We start from the raw sequence: 23,557 nt of genomic DNA, 5'->3' as shown, positions 1-23,557 counted from the left end.
TACCTAAAAGTAGATTTTTTTTTCTGGAAGAGGCAGGCTTAGCTTAATACAAACCAAACCAAGCCAAAATTAAGAAGGATTTATACACGAGTCTGTCTTTGTGGGTTCTGGCCATGCATTCTTGGATATGCTGTGTGTCTCAGAGAGTCTGCCTTCTAATGAACCTTTAACACTGAAATGCATGGCTTTGAGTTCCTTTTGCACATGTATTGAATGTGTGTAGTTTTCAGAAACAGACTAGTAACACTGTTCAGTGCATTTCTAAAAATGTGCTACAAATAGTGCCCTGTTGATCACTTTTACAAATGGGAACATTTGATGTCTGGGAAAATATAGCCAGATAGTGAGGGTGTCTGTTAAGATGGGTTGTCAGAATCATGGATGCTTCTGTACTATATAATAGAAATAGTATGGAGGGTGTCTCAGCTCTAGTATTAACAAATGACTCCCCATTAAAAGTGCAAGATCCAGTATTGCGAGTCCCAAAGCTTTGAAAAGTAAACTGTGATTCTCAGAAAAGATAGCAAATTACAAACCTTGCTGTTACGTGTTTAAACTGCTTTGTTTGTGAGATTTAGCCTCCATGCCTTGACACGGGGGATGTGCTTGACACACCCCTAATACTTACATATCCTAAGTCCAAGGTTGGGGGGATACCCTGAATGACATAGTTTTGACATTAGTATGTATTCATTCTCATTGTTCACACTGAAAGTGTTGTCTTTCCAAGGATTGCTGTTATGTTCCCCAGTATTTCAGTGGATAGATATGGAATTCATTAACAAAAGAATAGGTTTCCACAGTGTGCAGTCAGTGCATCCTATTGTGATGTGAACAGTACAGTTAGCATTAGCAGATCATGCCAGTTCTTTTTCCAGTGCAAAGAGCATCAATCACTGACAGCACCTCCAGCATTCATGGAGGAGGAGTAGGTGTTAATGACACAGGGTTAACTGCAGCGTGGTACTGTCTACTCTACATATGTGGGCAGAAAACAATTCTTTGGAGTTGGGAGGGAAGAAGCGTAGCTGAAGGCCACAAAATGAAGTAACTTGTGCACTTGTCATTGGGCAAGTGATATCATGGGATAGGGAGAGAGGGTAATGAAACTGCACACTTTGTAGCAGCCTACATGCCTTTGAGTGGACAACCATATTGTTCCAGTGGGGTAGGCACAGTAAAATTTATCAAAAATGGTTTAAAAATTAAAAACTTGAATAAACAAAGAGCTTGTGTATGCTGGTTGAATTATTTTTTGTTTTGTTTTGTTTATTCAAGTTTTTAGTTTTTAAAGTATTTTTGTTTGGTTCCTGGTTTGAATTCCCCAGACATGACAGGAGCTAGAGCTAAACGGACCATTGAAACACTGTTTGGGAATTTAGCCAAGTTGTAAAAGAGTTGCCATTCAATTTAAAAGCTAACACCAATGGTGGAAGTGGAACTTTTAACATTTCGGATTCACAGGTGGAGTTATTAACATTACATACCCCAGTAAATATGGAGGATGTTGGTACTTCAAGAAATTTGGCTGGGGACCTTCCTGTAATAAAGGGTCTGAATGATGTGTGCCAGATGCCTGACATGAACTTTACACAAACTGAAGTGTCTCAGAGAAGTGAAAGGGAAACTGTTAACCAACAGCTTTTTCAACTGGAAAAGCTATGCAAACATTTTAAGTCACTACAGTTGGACAATATGTTTTTAAATAGTTCTGAAAGTCACAAGCAAGTTCTTAAGGGCCTGCGTATCTGCAGATACCTAGGAGGGACAGAGGCAGGCTCAGTTATGCACAAAGAGCTTGTTGAGCTCTTTGATAAGATGGGACTGGAGCTGATGGCGATTGTAGTAAGGGACAATGAACGTAAGTTAAAAATTTTACAAAGAGAAATAAATGACATTAATACAAGTATAACTAATGACTTGCTATATCCATCTGTGTTAATAAATCATAAAAAGATTTTTGTTGACTTAAATAAGTTTGTTAGTGACAACTATTCCAAGAAACAGAAGAAACTTGATAGAGACTTTAATGATTATAGAAATAAAACTGTTTACCCCCCACCCCCAACCCACAACCAAAATAATGCTCCGGATTTGGGGGATGGAGGTATGGGGGATCTGGGAGACCCAGAAACCTGGAATGATGAGTTTGAAAGTGAATATGAAGCTAACCAGGAACATTTTTTGGAGCATTCCCCCCAATTAAGGTGTTCAGAATGCCTAATGAATCGGGGCAACCAGGCCCGGAATGGGCAGATGAACTGGCAAGCAGAACAGTGTGGGGAGAGAACGAACAACAAAAGGGGAAGAGGGAAAGGGAGAGGGAGAGGAAGGTGGAACAGACAGTTTTAAATGATTTTGTTGACAATTTACACATGCAACTTGATAACAGTCAAATTGTGTAGAGTAAAAACAATGAAATTCAAACTGTTGCTTGTAGTATAAGGCATGATGTATTTGATGAAATGAATAATATTGTTCTAGATCTAATCTTCAGCCTTGTGAAGTAAACAGTGCTACCAGGACATTTATGGACTTTTCAGAATTTTTTGATGCCTATTTAAACACAAATATGTTTATCAATGCATTGACTGAAGCTACACAGATAAACACACTACAAGTATTGTGGTTAAGGATGGGTTTGCCATCTACAACTTTAGTGACTTGTTGATCAGGGAAACACATTTAAACTGTTAACAAGAGGTTTTAACGTCATCCCTGAGTACAAGGCTGATGTGGCAAGTGTGTTGACAAACCTAAAGATGTATGTTAGAAAACTGAATTTGCGTTTATTTTTTTCATCCCCAAACAGTAATGTGGAAAATGCACTGGAACCCTTGAAGTGCACCAGTACCTTTATCCCCCCCCTGCCCCGTAATCCGCTAGTCAGTGTCCTAGAAAAAATGTTTGAGATCAAAATCAGGAAAATATGTGACACCAAGATTGTTTTTTGTGGACAGTTTCAGTAGTGATGAAAGGGTAGTCCTAAGAGAAGTAATAAAAACAAGGACTACTGATTTATGAAACCAGATAAGGGGGGGGGGGTGGAATAGTAATTATGTAGTGTTTGGACTATGCGGGAAAGATGTATGACATTCTGAATGATTCGACCACATATGAAAGAGTCTCAAAAAGTGAAGTGAACAGGGCATACACTAAAATTTACATTGTTTTTCAGGATGCAGTATTTGAGGGGCTCATCACTGAAGTGGAATTTGATTATCTAACACTACACCTGTTATTCCATCCATTTTTGGCATCCCCAAGTGCCATAAGGACCCTTCAAATTCCCCCTTCAGACCCATAGTTGCCGTCAGGAGTTCAAAGACTGAGCCCCTGGCGGCATATGTAGATCACTATTTGAAGGGGACTTTGCAGGTTTGCCCACAGGTTCTTAAGGACTCCTGGCATTGTTTGGAAATGCTTTGGGAGGTTGATATGAGTAGGGACTTTATGTTCCTTACAATTGATGTGATCAATTTATTTTCGGTCATACCCCATCAGGAAGGACTGGAACTATATCATGATAGTTTGATTAATGGGCACTTGTTGTTAAATGAAAAAAATAATTTTTTGGTGAACTTAATGGAAATCATCTTGAAGAACAACATTTTATATTTTGAAGGGGAACTGATTTGTCAAACTACAGGAGTGGCTATGGGGGCCAAATGTACCCCCGTTTTTGTGAACTTAGTTCTGACAGAGTGGGAAAAACAATTTGTGTTTACCTCGCCGTTTTGGTCTATTTTTGAGATTCTTGGATGATGTACTGGTTTTGTGGGGAGGAACAATTGATGAAGCAAAGGAATTTGTGGACTGTTTGAATTAGACTACATCCTACTTAAAGTTTACACACCAGCTGCATTCTTCCAAACTCCACTATCTAGATATAAAATTGGACAAAAGTCAGGGAACCTTGAGATCAACCATCTATAGGAAAGATACTTATTGCAACAGTTTTCTTTAGTTTGATAATTGTCACCTGGCCCACCAAAAAAGAAGTGTGGTTAAGAGCCAGATGGTTCAGATGTCAAGGTTAATTAGTGATGATATGATGTTCTAACAAGAGATGAGCATCCTTATTTAAAACTAGGGGGGTACCCTATCAAAATGTTGCATAAGACAAAGAATGAGGTTAATAAAGATAGGACCTCAAAATTTGCACCCATATTGAGATCAGGAGGGAGCCTAGCGAACAACTGTAGAACTACTTTGAAAGATGAGGTATTTGTTGTACCCTACAATCAATTAATGCTCCAACTGATCCCCAAGTTCAACGTTATTTGGGAGAGTGTTTTTGATGCTGAGCTTAGGGGTAAGCTGGGGCAGAGGCCCAGAATGGTATACGGCAAAGGTAGGAACATTAAGGAATGGTTGGAATTGGATGACAGAAGTATAAAGTGAAATTACAACTCAAGGATGAGTAAATGTGGGGCCTGTAACTGGTGTCAGTACATCAATGATGGGCCATATGTAGAAACTGCAGGTTTTCATAGGAACCTGCAATACTCCGCAAGGTGTAATCGTAACAATGAGATGGTGGTCTATGTCACCACGTGATTTCCTGTCAGGTATTATATGTGGAAAAAAACACTAGGCCGTTAAGAGACAGGATTGCTGAGCACACCAGAGACATTAAAAACAAGAAAACATCCAGTTAACTTTTCCTACACTCATCTGTATGTTCAAGATTTTTGTAATTGATAGGTCCTACAGAGAAGATAGAGGGGTGATCCCAAGTTAGACATATAAATCAGGGAAACTAAATGGCAACTTAGACTAAATGACAAGATGCAACCTGGAATTAATGAATATATTTCTATAGCCAGTGTATTAAAACAAAAGAGGAAACTGTATTAGGTTATGAACATGCATGTAAGCATTATGGAATTATCGTTTTTAGAAATATTGTTTATTGGGATTTTGCTAGTTCTGTAAGACTGACCCACAACAGTACATATATTTGATGTTTAAGTTTGCTATTTTATTCTTCGGTTTTCATTATTTTTATTTCATGCATTTTTTATGTCTGTATTCCTTGACCTAAGTGAAATTATCAACAGAATTGAAAATATTTAGGTATGGCAAGGGTTACATTTCTGAAGGCACTGGAAAAGAGGAAGTGATGTATAGTATTTAAGGTGTGCTTGAATGAAAGCACATGGCTCTGATGATTCCTGTTGAGGTGAAAGCACTTAGTCATAGTGTTTAGCTGTGCCTTGTGTATTAACATTTAATAAACTAGAGTTTTTAGCACAAAGCTCTTGTATGCCAGTCAAATTCCTTTTTGTTTTGTACAGTAAAATTAATACACAATATAAACTTCACATGCACAATTGGCATGCAGGGGAAAATTAGTACTGAATGATAAGGGTGTGTAATGTAACATGTTTAGAAGATAATGGGGCTTGAGGAAAAAGTAGATAAACTTTTTGACTCCATGTACATGAACACCCATATACACGTGACTGCTTGTGTGTGAGTATCTGAATCTGCATGTACATTTATGCAAAGTAACAATAATTATATCAGTTCTTTCCTCATCCCCCCCATAGCTATCTTCTTGCACATTTCAAGTGTAAACTATCATCCTATACAGGTAGGATGCAGTGTATATTCTACACACACACACACACACACACACACACACACACACACACACACACACACACACACACACGTATCTGTAGTGTGTGTGTGTGTGTGTGTGTGTTTATGTATATATATTTGTGGCTGGCTGTGTGGGACAATGCAAGCCAATAAAGAGATGTTAGGACCACCAGAAAATACTTTAATATAAAAATGCAAAGCTTTAAAGACTAGCTCTTCATCACTACATAAACAAAAAGCATCATGAGCAAACTATATATAACAACCTCATCAAAAATAAATAATTTGAATTACATTAACAACATAACAGAATTAATAGGAAATCGGTATTATAAAATTATAAATTATAATATAAACAAACATAGTAAAAGGAAGAAAAATATTGCTTTAAAATGTTGTATCTATTTTTAAAAAGATTTTATTATAGCAACATTCATTTATACTCTTCAATCTCTGTCTTAAGACACAAGTCAACACCACTTTTGGTTTTATAAACAAGCTGTATCACCCTAAATCTGAATTCATGGTCATTCCCCTTTAATAAAATATGCGTATATAAAGCATCTGTTTCTGTTTTCCTATGTATATCAGAAAGATGCTCACAGATTCCTCAAATTTTCATTTGCTCATACCCACATAAAAAATAGTGCATTTTATACATATATCATGTTTTCTGTGTACAAGTGACAGATCCCTTAAATATAAACTGCCTACCCATCCTAGGGTGGGTAAAATAAATATATGTGGTTACAACATTGCAAAGAGTGCAACTATAGCAGGTGTTGGCACCCCATGTATTTAATTGGAAACATATAAGGCTTCATTTCAATTCTTTAAAACAAAGGTGTTATTTCAAACTTATCTCTTTCTTAGCACAAATCTAGTTTCATTACCAAATAAATATTCAAACTCTGGAACAGATTTTTAATATAAACCAGCTATTTTTAATAATATTCTGTATCTGTGATGTTCTTCTGTTTGGTTCATAATATACCTTAATTTATAGGCAAAAGTGTTTTGGTGCCCAGATATGATGGTATCAGTCTAACCTGATTCATATGCCCAAATTAAAAATTTTACTTATTATATGATATCTTTGCATCAGAGTAGCCACTTTCCTTAAACTTAACCATAATTCCATATCAGCTTAAAAAACATATTCTTCAGTGTTCATACAGCTGGCTCTAAGCAGCTGAGTTCTCACAATCATAAACATATTTAGGATGCATGCTATCAAAGTGTAAATACTTAGTGGCCTAAACATTTTTGTGTGTGTTTTAGTAGCCATCCTTCCCTCCTTAATTGATATAGTGACATCTAAATAGAAATTTGTTTATCTGAAAACTGTATATTAAACTTCAGAAATTCAGTTAATTTATGTAAAAAACCCTTAGATTTATATAAAGATTTCTCCACCAGTCCATAGCAATAAAGACATCATACAAAAAATGCTTATAATATGATAATTCTGTTTAAACATATTGTCAAGACTAAAAATAAATGAAGCTTCCCGCTTTGACAAGACCAAATTGGCACAGATGTTTGCGACTGGAGTACTCATAGCAACACCAGGTTTTTGATGATAACATTTTCCATTATTAAACAAAAATATATTATTACATAAAACTAAATCCAGAAATATACATAGCATTAATGCTCCTTCCAGATAATGTACTGTTAACAGAAAGACACTCCCCGGGATTCATGAAACTTGCGCCAGGTGCATGCGTAACGTCGGCATTCTAACACCAAATATGGTCGCCGAGCTATTCAGGTATGAGTTGTTTCCATGTGCACTACCTGCATACGCTACACCCGCACAACTCCCAGGCCCTGTATGCTAATTACCCCATGTGCAGCAGTGTAGCATGCAAATGAAGGTATGTAGTGATTCAGGAAGTGGTGCAGGCGTAGTGTAAGCATGCAGAAATGTAAACCATAGAAAACAGTTTACATTTTTGCAAACATAAAATCGGAGCCATGACAGTCGACCAAACACATGTATTATATCGTTAATATATGCCAATGGCTAAATATATAACCATTGGCATAAAAAATGTACAAAATATAAAATTAACATTTAATATATATATATAGTCGCACTATTGCGACGTGGAAGCGCAGGGCAGCAGTGCGCAAAGGGGATCACAAGGAATATATAAAAATAAAGAATAAAACCGCAATGAAACACATATCACAATTTCCCCATAATAGTCAATGACAGGCATGCTACACCATACTATGGCGCATGGGTTGCTAAGAGGCCGTGACAGTGTTATGTGCAGTAGCTAGGAATTAGTAGGCAATGCCATGCAAATGAGAGGGGTAATAGTGAATCGCAGATTTCCCGCTGGTGTAAGGATGCACCTCACAGTGTAGCGTTATAACACCGAGGTGTGCCCTTGAGATAAAGATGACATCAAGAGAGGGGGTGTGTCACCATTGCTGTAAGCACATTGGAGCATTGCTAAACCGGTTTGGCCCTAGCTAGGCAAAGCTGCAGGATAGGAGTGTGTTGAATTGGCCATAGCTATGCTTAGCTGAGAGTACACAAGGTAACCGAGTATACATGTGAACGGAGATGAAAACGCGTGTAAACCCGGTGAGTGGGTATGCGTGGTGCGCACTGCAGCTGAAACAGGAAGGATATAGGAAAGAAATAAGGAAATGCTGCAGCAGTGAAATTGGAGTACAGATGACTAATTAACACCTAGGAGCCTACAGTGGGTCATTGACAACAGCTAACAAGGCTGCAAGCAGCTACCTGCAGAACAGGAAAGGGGAGGGGCTGTACTGCAAAGAAAACAGTAAAGTGTCAAAGCATTACAAAGCCAATTTGCAGTATATCAGCTACAAGGCAATTTTTGCCATGACTGGGTAGGGAAAGTACAAAACAAGAAAGACGGCAGGTGGATGCATGCCTGATAATGGGAGGGGATCCAGGTTTAAAAATGAATTAAAAGGGAACAGATTAATCAAGGCAGGCAAATAGATCTCCACAATAAAGGCCCCACACTTGCAGTACTCATTGCAAAACCCATAATTAAGACATTCTGCAGCTGGAATAGTTCATACACACCCACTGACATCAGCAGCATCCATAGCACAATACTATAAAGTGAGAAAGCACCTCACACACATTTGTGTATTCCCATATACTCTGCACCAGTGGTGTATACAGATGGGGAACTTTTAGTATGTACATGTTAGGGGCTGCCATAGCTTTGATCCACCAGCATGTGTTGGAGACTGAAGGTGGTGTGGAGGATGATGCACACAACCACCTCAGGCACCAGAGGAGGAGGAGGAGAGTGTTCAGACCCAGGGTAACCTACCAAGGGCTACATGATCTGGAGATAGTAGAGCATTACAGGGTGGACAAGGACATCCTACAGCAACTTGTGGAGCTGTGCCAGCCACATCTCAGAGCCAGAATAAAACAGAGGGGAACCCATCCCAGTGGATACGAAGGTATGTGTAAGCTTGTGAATACTAGCTACAGGTACCTTTCAAAGACTAACTGGGGATATCATGGGGGTCTCACAGGCATCAGCATCCAGGGTACTACACCAGTTCCTGGATGCCATGTTACCACATTCCAATGAGCACATATACTTCCCCCGAACGCAGGAGGAGTTGGCCAGCAATATGTGTCTCTTTCACCGAATGGCAGAATACCCGGAGGTTCTGGGTGTAATAGACTGCATGCCCATACACATCAAGTCACCACCCGGTGAGCAGGGTAGGTGCTACATAAACCACAAGGGATACCCCTCCATCAACTGCCAGGTCATGTGCAATGCCCAGGGCATTATCATGGATGTGTGTGCTGGCAGCCCTGGAAGTTATCACGACTCCTACATCTGGTGTGCCTCACAGCTGTATCAGTTATTTGCCAGGGGGGACATTCCAAATGGCCACCTGGTGGGGGATGCTGGCTGTGAACTGGAACCATGGATGATGACTCCCATCAGAAATGCACACACACCCATGCAGGAATGCCATAATGAGGCACACGCACAAATCAGAATCATCATAGAGTGTGTGTTTGGGATGCTGAAATCACAGATTCGTTGCTTGGACATATCTGGTGGAGCCTTGCAGTACTCTCCAGGCACGTGTGTCCACATCTTCATAGTATCTGCCATGCTACACAATATGGTCCTGCGGAAACAGCTGCAGCAGGGACAGAATGGTGAAGGCCCTCACAGCTCACCACCATTGCCAAGGGCCCCACAGGCACAGAGGTACTCAGACCACGAACACCCTGAGCCAGTCCCAGTATGCAGACGGAGGCGTGCCCAGTATGCCCATGCCTTGGCAAAGAGGGAAGGTATTGCACACACACTGACAGTGTAGGCACCTGGGGACTGACACCTTTCTCCACCTGCACACACAGTAAAAATGGATGGCACACACACAAGACTACCTGTAAATTGTCATGTATAGGCAGTCGACTGTGTGCATCCAACATAGGCAGCCCTCAACTATTGCACACAAGGTAAGTCAACACCTGAACAGTAAATTAAGCTATCAGCATAAGCAGATACTGTATGTATATATTCATAGTTAGGTACTTGGCCAACTGCCAGAGGCCATTCATAAGCCCAACCAAAATGTGTTAGCTTTTGCCACCCCATTGATTCATTAACTGTCCCTCTGTGGAGCAGAGCCAATGGCGGTATCCCTGGGGTGCATCTACTGTTCCCCATCCACTCTTCAAGGTTTCTCTTGCAGAGTGTTAGTGAGGGGCTCTGTATAATGTAGTTAGGGATGTTGTTCCAAAGTATGGGGAGTGTCTGTGACAGGAATATGTCCCTCCAGCATCTTCCAGGTATTGTTGTGGCAAGGTTCAGCTCACTACAGTGTGTGGCTCACTGTGACATTTATTTCCATAGGTGGAGCATATCCATCAAGCCTGAGTTCGACATGGCTGTGTTGGCCAGCGAAGATCATCTCTGGGTAAATGAGATGCCACTGAGTAACTCAGGAGTTTATTCAGTCTGGCTGGATAGGCCATATGTTGGAGGCCAGTACTCCCCTTGGTAAGGTACATTTGCGGACCTCCCAGCTGTTGAAAGTGTCTTCTGAGGTACATCCCACATAGGTTAATGTTAAGTTGTCAATCTCGCCTTCATTCTTGCTGTATGGGTTCGGAGCCGAACCTCGGCTCTGACTCGGCCTAATACTAAAGCTCGAGAGTTATTTTTACCGGCTCGAGGCTAACTTATGTCCCATAATGCTAGGCATCATATACCCAGATCTCGTTTGCCGCTTCAGCTACGAGGTTGCATTTTTCACCGGCTCCAGATCGTATATTATTATTAATAGCTTTATAGTTAGGAAAAAAATCTGACAGAAAAACTATTTTACCTTTTTAGTGATAGTGAAGTTAGCGACTAACTTCTCCCCCCTTTTAGTTGCTAAACCCCCCCTTTTCCTCCACCCTTAAGGTGGTTGGGCCTCCGACCCTCCCCCTTAGTAGTACAGTTTTCCCTTAGTTGTTCTGTGTGTGTGTGGAATTCTTTCCCTCTGTTTAGTGGTAGTTTTCATTTTTCTGCTTATTGTAATTTTTTATTATATATTAGTGTAATTTTACATTAGTATGTCTAAGGATACTAAGGTATCGGGTTTCAAGAAGTGTGACTCTTGCTGTCAGAAGATGTCTCTGACAGACGGTCACACTTCTTGTGTGTATTGTTTGGGCCCTCTGCACCTGCAGGACTCTTGTTCCATCTGCCATGCTTTTAGCCCTAGAGTCCTGCAGGAGAGCAGAAATAAACTCATTCTTAGAGGCTTGTTAAAACCTGAAGGTTCTCCGGCAAAGACCATGACTGGAAAACCCCCAAAGCCCACCAAATTGTCGGCTCCATGTTTGGAGCCGGCTCCGAGTGGTTCTCTTGCTGCCTCATTGGTTCCGGCCGGAACCGAGGCACCTAGACCTCAGTCGGCTCCGACTTTAGTATCGGAACCATCCCCGAGCAGAAAGCGCTCCAGGTCTCCATCTCTCGAGTCGGTTAGATCGGCTCCGAAGTCTCCTCTGTTGTCGGAGCAGAGCCATAGATCTCATTCCTCTAGGTCTTCCAAGCTTTTGGACCATGACCTCGAGAGGGTAGTCAGCTGGCTTTTGAAGTCGTAGGCACTGGCCCAGTTGCTACATAGCCCGTCTCAACAGATAGGGGCTACCCCTACACCCGCTCAAGTTCCTCCTCCGTCTACTCTGCTGAGTTTGGAGCTGGAGGTCGTCGAGGTGAGTACTGTGGGGGCATCGAAACCGATCACTCTTTTGTCGGTTCCTTCATCGGCTCCGATCCCGTCCTTGGCTCCGTCCTTGGAGGGATCCGGGTGCCGAGACTCCCTGGTCGGCTCCAAGGGGGCGAGTGGCATTGGACCCTTGTCCGACCCCACTCTCCCTCTCGGAGCCTCGGCGCAGGTGAGTTCGGCCCCGACATCGGCCTCGGAGCCATCCCTCTTGGTGCCGGGGGGAGCTCTCATCTCCTCGGAGTTGGGTCCTTCTTCCCTGCCTGACGGGGGCACCTTTGAGGTCATGCGGAGCGTGCTGGCTCCAATATCGGTGCCACGGTCGGCCTCCTCGGCCCCTCCCTCTATGGTGCCTGCTTCAGCCCCTGCCTACCCTCCCAACCCCAAGCGAGGAGAACCGACACTCCAGGCTGCCCCATTGCGCCTTTCTTCCTCTTCCGAGGCCTCCCCTGATCCTTCGGGGGAGCCCCCTCGGAAGAGGACACATGTTGACTCTCCTGAGTCAGTGACATCTGACACTGACCTGGATGATTCGAAAGGGTCCCCAAGGTCCCTCTTTGAGGATGTCTTCTTTTCTGACATCTTAGAGATCCTCAAACAGAGGGGGAACTGGTCTGTCCTTAACCCATCCGAGGACGAGTCGGTGTACCTGGATGCGTTCGGTTCTCACACTTCCACCTCCTGGGTGCACCAGCCTTTCGACCCACTTATGGAGGTGGTGGCTCGGAAGGCATGGACGGCTCCGGATACTATGGAACCAACTCTCCGGAGGCCCACTAAATTTATTACTGCCCCGACAGGCAAACAGTTTCTTTCTAAGGGTGTCCCTGTGGATGCCATGGTGGTGGCGGCAGCCACTATGAAGGAGTTGGCTGACCCTTCAGTACCTGTCCATCCTCTTAATAAGGAATCTAGGACTATGGATAGATACGGCAAGCGGATGTTTTCTTCAGCGACCTTTGCCATGCGGTCGCTGAACTATTTATGCCGTTTCACCCGACTTCAGAGAGACCTTCTCAAGGAACTGGGTGAAACATTGCAGGACCCAGCAGCTGTGGGGCCTCAGGAAAAGATCAACTTCCAGCTGGGGACCCTGAACTCTATCGTTAACTCTTCCATGCGGCTCATCTCTTATGCAGCCGATGGAGCAAGTAGAGCCGCAGGTATGGGTGTTGCTCTAAGGAGACACACCTGGATGCAGCTCTGCAATTTTGCTGACCCCTTCAAGGCGTCCTTCACTAACACCCACTTTGATGGTTCTTCTCTTTTTGGACCTCAAGTGAAGGATACCTTAACCAGGTGCGAACAAGAAGGCAAGACTCTCTCTGCCGTGGGAGTCCGTTTTTCTGTCTCTTCTAGACCATATCCTAAGGGTCAAAAAGGCGGGAAAATGTGATTCCGTAAACCTCAAGGAGTTCTGCTGGACGCACGTGGTGAGCTTCTCTCCAGAGGCAGAGGAGAGAACAACAACAGACGCTGCCCTAGGGGCAGGGGGGTCCGCAGAATCAGGGTAGCAGAGAAGGCAGTCGGGGGAAGACTTTCGCTGTACCCAAAAGCCTGGCGCTCTCTTACGCAAGACAGATGGGTATGGTCGATCATATCCTAGGGTGACAAAATCCCCTTTTTCCACACCCCACATCAACCAAAAGGGCCTCTTCCAGACATTCCACCCGGTCTGAGAGACCAAGCAGCACTAGAAATTTCAAAGTTGCTTTTAAAAAGAGCCATCCAGCCAGTCCCAGCAGACGAACAAGGGTCCGGAATCTACTCCAAATTCTTTTTGGTACCAAAAAAGACAGGGGACTGGAGACCTATTTTGGATCTCAGCAGACTGAACAAATTGGTTCAAAGAACACAATTCCGGATGATCACGCTACAGTCCATTCTTCCCTTTTTGGATCAGGACAATTGGATGTGCTGTATAGACCTTCAGGATGCGTACTACCATATCAAAATGAACAGCCGCTACAGGAGGTTTCTCCTCCTCCGGCTGGGAGCCAGTCATTATCAATTCAGAACCCTGCCCTTTGGCCTCACCACAGCCCCCAGGGTATTTACCAAATGCATGGCAGTGGTTGCGGCTCACCTGAGACGTCGGGAATTCCAGGTGTTTCCATATTTGGACGACTGGCTCCTTACTGCCACCACCAGGCACCAGTTACTTCAAGCCAGGGATTACGCTGTACAAACGTGCAAAACGCTAGGCATCTCCATAAATTTTGAAAAGTCTGCCTTGTCGCCTTGTCAGCATATTACCTTCATAGACGCCGGTGGAGTTGTCAGCAAAACTACCTACACAAAGAGTGTTAGACATTCGCAGTCACGTTCAAATTCTACTACAGGAGGACAGAATCCAAGCCAGGCTTGTACTGAAAACGCTGGGTCTAATGGCTGCAACAATCACCTTACTCCCCCTAGCTTGCTTTCTTATGCTGATACTACAGTGGATGCTTTTTTCCCAATGGTCCTTTCAGCAGCGTCCCATGTCGCACAATATTCTCATCACTCGATCATGCAAACGACACCTAGCTTGGTGGATGGTCTCAGGTGCTTCAAGGCAGACCGGTTGTTCTTCCCTCCCCGGTTGCCACCGTGACAACGGATGCCTCCCTGATCGGGTGGGGGGGGCATTTTCAGGGCAGGACAGTCCAGGGCACATGGCAACCATTTGAGTGCCACTTGCACATCAATGTCTTGGAGATGAGAGTGGTGCTGTTGGCGTTGCAGGCCCTCCAGAACTCTCTTCCCACCGGGACGATTGCGATTCAGACAGACAATATGTCCGTAGTATGGCACATCAACAAACAGGGTGGAACCAGGTCCTATCCTCTTTGTCGGGAAGCGCTCAGACTCTGGCAATGGGCGATCTCTTCTCACCGGTTTCTGGTAGCAAAACACATTCCCGGAAAGTCCAATGTCATAGCAGACAGGCTGAGCAGGGACATTCTCATGCCCTACGAGTGGTCTCTCAACCAACTAGTAGTGGATCAAATATTCAGAAGGTGGGGTTAGCCTTGCTGTGACCTTTTCGCAACCCCGCAAAACAGCAAGTGTCAGGACTTCTTCACCCTCTTTCCTCTTCTGGGCCACTCTCCCAGAGACGCTCTAGTCCACGATTGGCCTCGGGGTCTCCTTTATGCTTTCCCCCTTTTTCCCTTAATCACTCAGTTAGTCCAGAAAGCAACTGCCTTGAGATCCAGGATGATCCTCATTGCCCCATACTGGCCCCGACAAGTCTGGTTTCCGTTCTTACAACATCACCTACTGGAGCAGCCCTGGCATCTGGACCCAGTGCCAGACCTTCTGACCCATCAGTCGGGCAGGCTGCACCAATCCCTTTCATCTTTCAACCTCACAGCTTGGTTGCTCCACTTCCAACCCTAGCCAGGCTTCCCTTACTTTCTCAGTCAGTACGTGAGATTATTCTTGCCTCTCACAAGTCTAACACCAGAAGGACGTACGCTAGTAAATGGAAAAGTTTCTCTATTTGGGCAAGGAAAAATCAAGTCGACCCCTTCACTGTTCCTGTCCAAATAGTTCTAGATTTTTTAGTGGAACTTTTCCAAAGAGGCTCCTCTTCAGCCACTATCAGAGTCCAGCTGGCGGCTATTGCAAATTTCCACGTTAGCTTGTCAGAATCCAGCATTATGTCCCACAAGCTCTGCAAAGCTTCTCTGAAAGGTACCCTATTACTTAGGCCCCCAGTCAAAGACCCTCTTCCACCGTGGGATCTAAATTTGGTACTGTCATCATTAATTCTGCCTCCTTTTCAGCCTGCTGCCTCCTGCTCGTTAAAACTGCTCTCCTGGAAAACACTTTTCCTGGTAGCTATTACCTCAGCGATAAGGGTTTCGGAACTACAAGCACTTTCTGTGCGCCCCCCCCTTATCTTGTTTTTCACAAAGATAGAGTGGCTCTTAGGACTAATCCATCCTTTTTACCTATGGTTCTATCTGAAAAACATCTCAATCAGACCATTGATCTCCCAGTTTTCTTTCCAAATTACACTGACAGAGCTGAGAGAAGATTACATTGCTTGGACGTTCACCGGCAGCTACGCTTCTATCTGGATAGAACTAAACTAATGAGAAAATCAGAGCAACTCTTCTTATCTTACGTGGAAGGGAAGCAAGGCCTTCCAGTTTCTAAAGTGACCTTGTCCAGATGGTTGACCTCTCTTATCACTTTAATATATCAATTGAGGCATAAGGAGCTCCCTACCAAACCTAGAGCTCATTCAACTAGAGCATTAGCTTCCTCAGTTGCTTTTCAAGCGAGGTTACCTATGGATTCTATTTGTGCAGCGGCCACATGGGCCTCCCCTCATACCTTTATTTCTCATTACAAACTGGATGTTGCCTCGAGAAATCGTGCTGATTTTGGTTCCACTGTACTCAAGAGTCTGTTCCATTGAGCCATCCAGGACTAAGGTGCTAGGGATGCTGTCCCATCCAGCAAGAATGAAGGCGAGATTGACAACTTAACATTAAGAAGTTATGTACTCACCATAACGTTCCATGTTAGTTGTCTTCTTCTCGCCTTCTTTCTTGCGTCCCACCCTCCATCCCCCTAGCCTGGAAAGACCTAGAGTATTGGGTGAGACATTCTTTGTCACCAGGATTACCCCTTCAGCTAGAGCTCTTGTCCCCTTTTTGGTAGCCCTGGTGAAAGACAGGCTGTGGGGCTCATAGTTGTATAGAGTTCATAGATTTATCCTTTCTTGTGGTGGGACATGTTTTGTCCATAGTGTTAGCTATCAAATGAGATCTGGGTATATGACGCCTAGCATTATGGGACATAGGTTAGCCTCGAGCCGCTAAAAATAGCTCTCGAGCTTTAGTATTAGGCCGAGTCGGAGCCGAGGTTCGGCTCCGAACCCATCCAGCAAGAAAGAAAGCGAGAAGAAGACAACTAAAATGGAATGTTATGGTGAGTCCATAACTTCTTATTATACCCTATGATGGGACTGATGAGTGATGAGTAAAGGGGCACTATAACCCCAGTATGTCTAGATGGGAATCCTTTAGTAATCAGATGGCCTACATAGAAAGATATCCTAACTACTGTGGAGATATGATTGCCAAAGGGGAGATCACTATCTACCTTAGTTCCCAGATATCCCATTACCTCATCCATATTAAAGTGGCTGCCACTTATGTGTTAATATGTGGGTGCTTAATATTCCACAATGGAATGACCATGCAGTTAGTGGCACTTGGCTGGAGGCCGTGACGTTGACACCCTGTGACATTCTCTGTGAGGCCCCTTGAGGGATGTCTGTGTCAACTGGAGTATCAGTCATGGCTCCCAGTTCGCAGCATTGCCAAACATGGTCTGCAGTAGTCCACCTGTGTTTGCCTGTACCTCTGAGACGTATATGCCAAACAGTAGGGCTCCCAGGACTGAGTCCTGTGGGACACCAGTCGTGACTGGTCAAGAGTTGGACCTGGAGACCACTAGTCGTACCATGTAGGTTCTGTGTGTAAGCCCATTGGCAACCCAGCCTGTGATATATGGGTGTATGTACAGGCTGGTATGTTTATCAATAATACCTGAGTGGGGCTTGGTTTCAAAAGCCTTGGCGAGGTCCAGGTAGTATGTGACAATCACCTCCCCCATCATCTAACGTCTTGGTGACTGTATGTAAGATGTCAAACAGGTTCAGTAGGCATGAACTGCACTCAACCAAGCTGACCTGGGTTGGGTCACGTGTTTGGAGGTTACCAATGTCTTTGTTAAAGAGTGCCATGAGGATGTGAACCATACCATTGCAGAACAGACTAGTCAGGCATATGGGGTGGTAGTTAACCATGGTCAGTTGTGATTCCACCTTGATGGAGTGGAATAACCGTTGCCACGCACCATTGTATAGGCATGTAGCCTATGGAGAGGCTGAAGTTGGAAAGCTTAATTAGGTGGGGGGGGGTCAGGTTGTCTTGTACAGTTTGCAAGATGCAGTCTGGGACAACATCTGCCTCCATTGATGCTCTGCTCTGCTGTTAGAGAGGGCCATTTCTACCTGTGTGTCTCTGATGTGTGGGATACTGTACCTTTCAGGTAGTGTTGTGGGCTCTTTAGGGGGTGAAGTATGCACTAAATGTATCTGCAAGGATGTTGGCGATATCGGTAGGGTCAGCATATTTTGTGCTATATTTCAATGGCACAGTGCAAATCTGTGTGTCACCACTTAGATCCTTGACATAGCCAAAGAAGGCTTTGTGGTTATCATTCAAATCCTTGCGTATTTTCCTGCTGATGTTAGCCTTGGATGATGTCATGAGGGACCTACATATCATACTAATAGTGGTCACGGATGTCTGCCCTTTGTGGGATTTGCTGTTTGTCTGGAACACTGTCTTTCTGTAGTATAGCCTGTTTATTGCAGAGGTCCACCAGACTGGTGTCCTTGTCTAGGAGAAGTGAGTCTTGGTTTACCAGTGATGGCACGATCCATACATCCATGTAGGTGTTTATAGACTTCATTTGTAAATCTGTCTATATCTTGAGCAGTGTTTCCCCTTAGCGTGGGGGCTGTGAAACCTCCCACCCCTGTCACTAGTAGTGTAAATTTAGCTGTAGGAAAGGTATACACTGTGGTATCTGTGGGTGAGCAAGATGCTTGGGTGTGGAAACAGTGAATAGTGCATGGCCAGATCTAACCAGTGACCGGTTAACCTCCGCTGTGGTGCACCTGTTGCCCATGTTGGTGATGACCACTTCTAGTAGTTTTCACCCCTCATTAGGGAGGTTACTACCTGATACGGGGCATATGAGGTGATAAATTCCAGGAAGCACTGGGCCTGAAAGTGAGTACTGGAGTAAGTTTCCCAGTTAATGGTATGGTAGTTGACATCGACCAATGCCAGGGTGTGCAGGACTGTCATGTTCTCCACTGTCTCCAGTTAGGTGGAGTGGTGGTCCTGTGTCATGGAGAGTGATCCGTAGCAGGCCACAGTTTACATTGCAGTTGTGGATGATGTTAGCTGCACATGGATGATCTCAGTGGTGTCATGCTGCCCCACTAACCTGGATGTGTAGGTATCCCTGATGAATATGGATACAGCCCCTCCATGTCTGTGTCAGTCCATGTTCTGTGGCTGAAATGTGTGGTATGGGTTGTAGTCTGGTAGTGCTGGTGTGCTCTCAGGAGCCTTAAGACAGATCTCAGTTACTGCACAGATGTTGATGTTGTCCATCCTGAGGAGTGCTGTGAGTGCATGCATGTTGTGATCACAACCCCTGGTGTTGAGTAGCATAACCTTCATTGAATCTGCTATTGTGCCATTTACAGAGCTGGTATTCACCTTCGAGACTCCATTAAATAAGGCACCATGGGGGTGCCAATAGCCTTGGCCAGTATTCCAAAGCCTAAGGCTGACACATAGGCTGGTGTGGTATTGTTGCATGCATGTTCCCCATCTGTGCTTGTTTTTCATCTCTCCTGTAGGTAACCTACTGGTAAGCAATAGAAATCCTTAAACTTATAGAAGTCTTCTAGCTTCCAAGATAGGCTGTTGGAGTGACTACGTGTCAGTGTTCTGTATGTTCTTGCTGTACTTAACTGTTTCCTGACTACATGGTGATTTCTCACTGTATATTGTGATCTGAAGATCTGTTTATTCACATATTATGGCTGTAATGGCCTGCACTTTAGAGGTTCACAGATAGCCTAATACCTATCTGCCCAAGGGCAATTAGAAGCATAGCTACATTGTGTTGGCTTTCTCCGCACCATTGATGAAGTAACTGAGCCTCTGTCAAGCATAGCCAATGAAGCAATTCCAGGCAGAGTTGCTGGAAGCTGTTGATGACTGGGTATGTGGAGGGTGATAGGGGCACTTAGTGATCTAAAAAGGGCATGTTAATGTGACAATTCAACACCATTCAATTCCCCCAACAGGTCTCGCAGCTATCAAACTGGACAGGCTCCCCCACCCCCTGGCTGTATGGTTCTGGGATACATGATCCCAGGGGTGTATATTCTGTTACCCATTCACACAACAAGTTTCCCTTGAAGTGTGTCAGTCAGGGGCCATGCCTAATGTAGTTAGGAATGTAATGTATTGTCTCACAGTACATTTGTTATATGTTGTTATTTCAAGAGTACATGAAGCTTAGTGAGTTTGGGGGTCTCCGCCCTTTGCTTAACCTAGCTTACACATAGAAATCATCTAAATAGGAAATAGGCAGAAGCAACGTTAATGTCAACAGTGTAATGGTCACATCATCTGCATAGTATCTGTGCATTCGAGGTTCCAATCCCGATAAAGGCAGGGATGTTTATCATGTTCAAAAGTATACCTTAGCCACAGCTTGCATATATAGGTAGTAATCGTCTGTATAATAAACATTCAAAACACCCATATAAACCCATGTGTGCTGGAGAGTACAGTCAACAGAGAACGTAATGTTATGTCAGCACATAGTGAGATGTTACTTCACTGACATGTACATATCCTGAGTAGTTAGCGGATGTGGCCGTGTTTGCGCGCACAGGTTATACATTACAAAGTTTGTTTAGCTGTGTTTAACCGCTGCTATAATGTCACACAAACACTTTTAAACATGCTTACATCTGCTTAAATGAGCCTTATTCTGGAGTAAAAAACATTTGTAAAGCATCGCAGGTGTTGAACCCTGGATCATGCACACTATAGTCATGGGACTTACCACTAAGCCATTTGGGGTGTATACATGTTTCACGGTCTTGAGACTACACCTTATACCATATGCATTTCACTGTAATGATCACATATGGGACAGTCACTTTGTGTACATATGTACTGTACATTGTAATGTACTGTAGTTTGTGAACCAACACATTCCAGTCTACATATGTATTACTGTTACAAATGAATATGAAATATATATATAAGAATATATATATATATATATATATATATATATATATATATATATATATATTGTCAGTGATGTCTGCATACACACACACTCACACACACACACACACATATATATATATGTATATATATATATATATATATATATATATATATATATATATTATACAGTTACATCAATAGCCATATATATAAACATCTATGAACACACTTCGTGACACAGAAGCACTCCAAAGGAATTGGAGTGTACACAAAACACATGCAGCTCTGGTATTATAACAATTAATATTAACCTAATTCACCACAGAAGGGGTGGTTGTTGTGTATGTAAAGATTGGGGTGGGGGGTGAATGATGGGTAATGCAATCATGCATCAAGGAGGGCCTGGGTCGGACGTCCAATAAGTGAACTGGAGGGTTATACATGGAGTATGGGGACAATATAAAAAGGACACAAAACAAGAACCTTTCTCATTCATAATACACCCTGTCATGTCACATTGCAACACCTAATTTCACAAACATATGAACATTAACATGTATCAGACATATGTACACCAACTGTCACATTTGTTTCAGTAGTAAGAAATGCCTGTAGTAAAATGTATATTCTAAACACCATAACATTTGTACATATCTCAGATGCCTTAGTGGTAAAGTCAATGACTGTGGTGTTCATGGTTCTTGGTTCAAGACCTGCAATGGCTGTTAAGTTATTTTGAGGGCCAGAATAAGGGCTATTGGATGCAGGTGGAAGAAAACACTCTTAAGCAGTTGTAAGCGGGTTTCCATGGGCTTGTGCGACGGTAAGCGGCACTGAAACACGGTAAATGGAGAAGCGCTTCACAGGTTTAACCTTTGCTTTACGTTGCGCAGACCATAGGCAAACCTGCTTAGAACTGCGTAAATGTGTGTTATTCACACTTTCCCTGCCAGTGCCTACTCTGAGAGGTAAAATAATAACACCTTCCAGAATTAGAACCCGCAGCCATGTACTCCATCCTCAGAGTAACCTAACACTAAGCTACCTGGGATGTACCTATCCCAGTTTTGTATGCAGACAGGTTAAAACACAAAAGGGAGGGATGTGCTGAAATAGGACAACCCGCCATGTGCCCAATTAAAGGTGTATGCTCATATATATATATATATATATATATATATATATATATATATATAGACAGAGAGAGAGAGAGAGATACATAGAGTCATGTTGATATATACAGGTCTACATATATATGCAGATATATAGATAGGTTAAAAACATCTACACATCTATGGAGGTACAGATAAGCATATGCAATAATACATATATATATATATATATATACACATATACATATATATACATACATATATATATATATAATATATATATATATATATATATATATATATATATATATATATATATATATATATATATATATATATATATATACATGTATATATATATATATACATACATACATACATGTCTGTAGACAGCATCCGAAGTATTAATATCTGAGTATAACATTGACCATAGCAATCACACATTCTGACCCCGCCCCCCCCAAACAATATGAACATAACATATGAAGAGTATATGCCAATACACTATTACAAATATGTTATATGGACACGGTCACCAACACAACTGCAATGACTGCAAATATCCATGACAGAAATACACAGACACCTTTCATTTTGCAAAGCTTTATTACATTCCGATGTATTGCCAAAAGGATTAAAAAACTAACGGTATCTGCATGCTATACAGGAAGCATTTAACAGTGCCTTAATGAATCAGCCTGCAATTACCATAGTATTAGTCCACTAAGGGATAGGTGTTCACATAGGGAAAGAATACCCACACACATATAGACGTTATATAAAAGGGGTTCCTACACACCTGCATGTGCTGTGTACACCCACTAACATCTACCCCACAACCAAAATAATTACATCAATACATACTGTCATACCATAACCAATTATTCAACTACTGTACAACATCTGCTGAAACCTTAACATACCTGGACACAGACACACTAACATGGCCCTATGTGAAATAGTTGCCGTTATACAATTAAACAGCTGCTGATGTAACAGGGTTTGTATGAACTAATCCCGTTTCAGAGGGTTGAAAGGTTCATACACCAGGAAGTGTTACCGAGTTCTGATTATCAGTACAGTATGATACACAGTAACACCAAACTAAATATGTCTGGTAAGCACACTGTGAACCCCCTAACATTATATGCATAGCTATGCAGCCTTGAGCTGGTCAGACAACCTGGCCAGACTGAAACATATGCAGAAGTATTAGGTACAGACAAACCCTGCACACGTAGCAATGTTCAGAAATATAACAGTAGTACTCACATTTATACCAAATCCTCTAGGAATTACACACAATATATTACTGTTCGTCTCCATACAGCTGTTGTAATAGATTCCAAACAACACTTCCACGCTGTCTTCCTCACAAGTAAGGCAAGGAGACAACGCCAAAGTGGAGTACTCAGTTATACTCCACTATAGCCATGGTATTGGCTAAGGCAGTAGCAGCGCAGCTGATGTGCATGTAGTTAGCTACTTAGGAACACCAATTGGTTATTGGGATAGCACATGTTACTGATCTGTAACTATAAACGGTTGCCTTGTCACACATTCAAACCATCTATATCTACCTGTAGGACAGTATAAAACACTGAAAGACGAACCGAAAACGAGTATTATACTAGTCAATAACACCTCCAATTACTAAGAAGGTATGTATAACATGTAGTACGTCTGTGTATGTAGTACCTGTTCTGTAAGAATTACAGTGTAATCAATGCA

At 42.9% G+C, this 23,557-nt stretch overlaps 1 protein-coding gene across 1 annotated transcript in view; it reads left to right on the top strand.

Annotated features, from left to right (window-relative positions):
- The window catches only part of LOC122792416 (dynein axonemal heavy chain 6-like), a 162,999-nt gene that overhangs the window by 40,405 nt on the left and 99,037 nt on the right, over nucleotides 1-23,557 (top strand). The window lies entirely within an intron of this gene.

This window comes from Protopterus annectens, chromosome 1.part2, assembly GCF_019279795.1.
Source record: "Protopterus annectens isolate FY-2018-M chromosome 1.part2, PAN1.0, whole genome shotgun sequence".
NCBI lineage: Eukaryota > Metazoa > Chordata > Ceratodontiformes > Protopteridae > Protopterus > Protopterus annectens.
The sequence above is the reverse complement of the archived record's forward strand: the minus strand, read 5'-3'. Positions and strand labels throughout refer to the sequence as shown.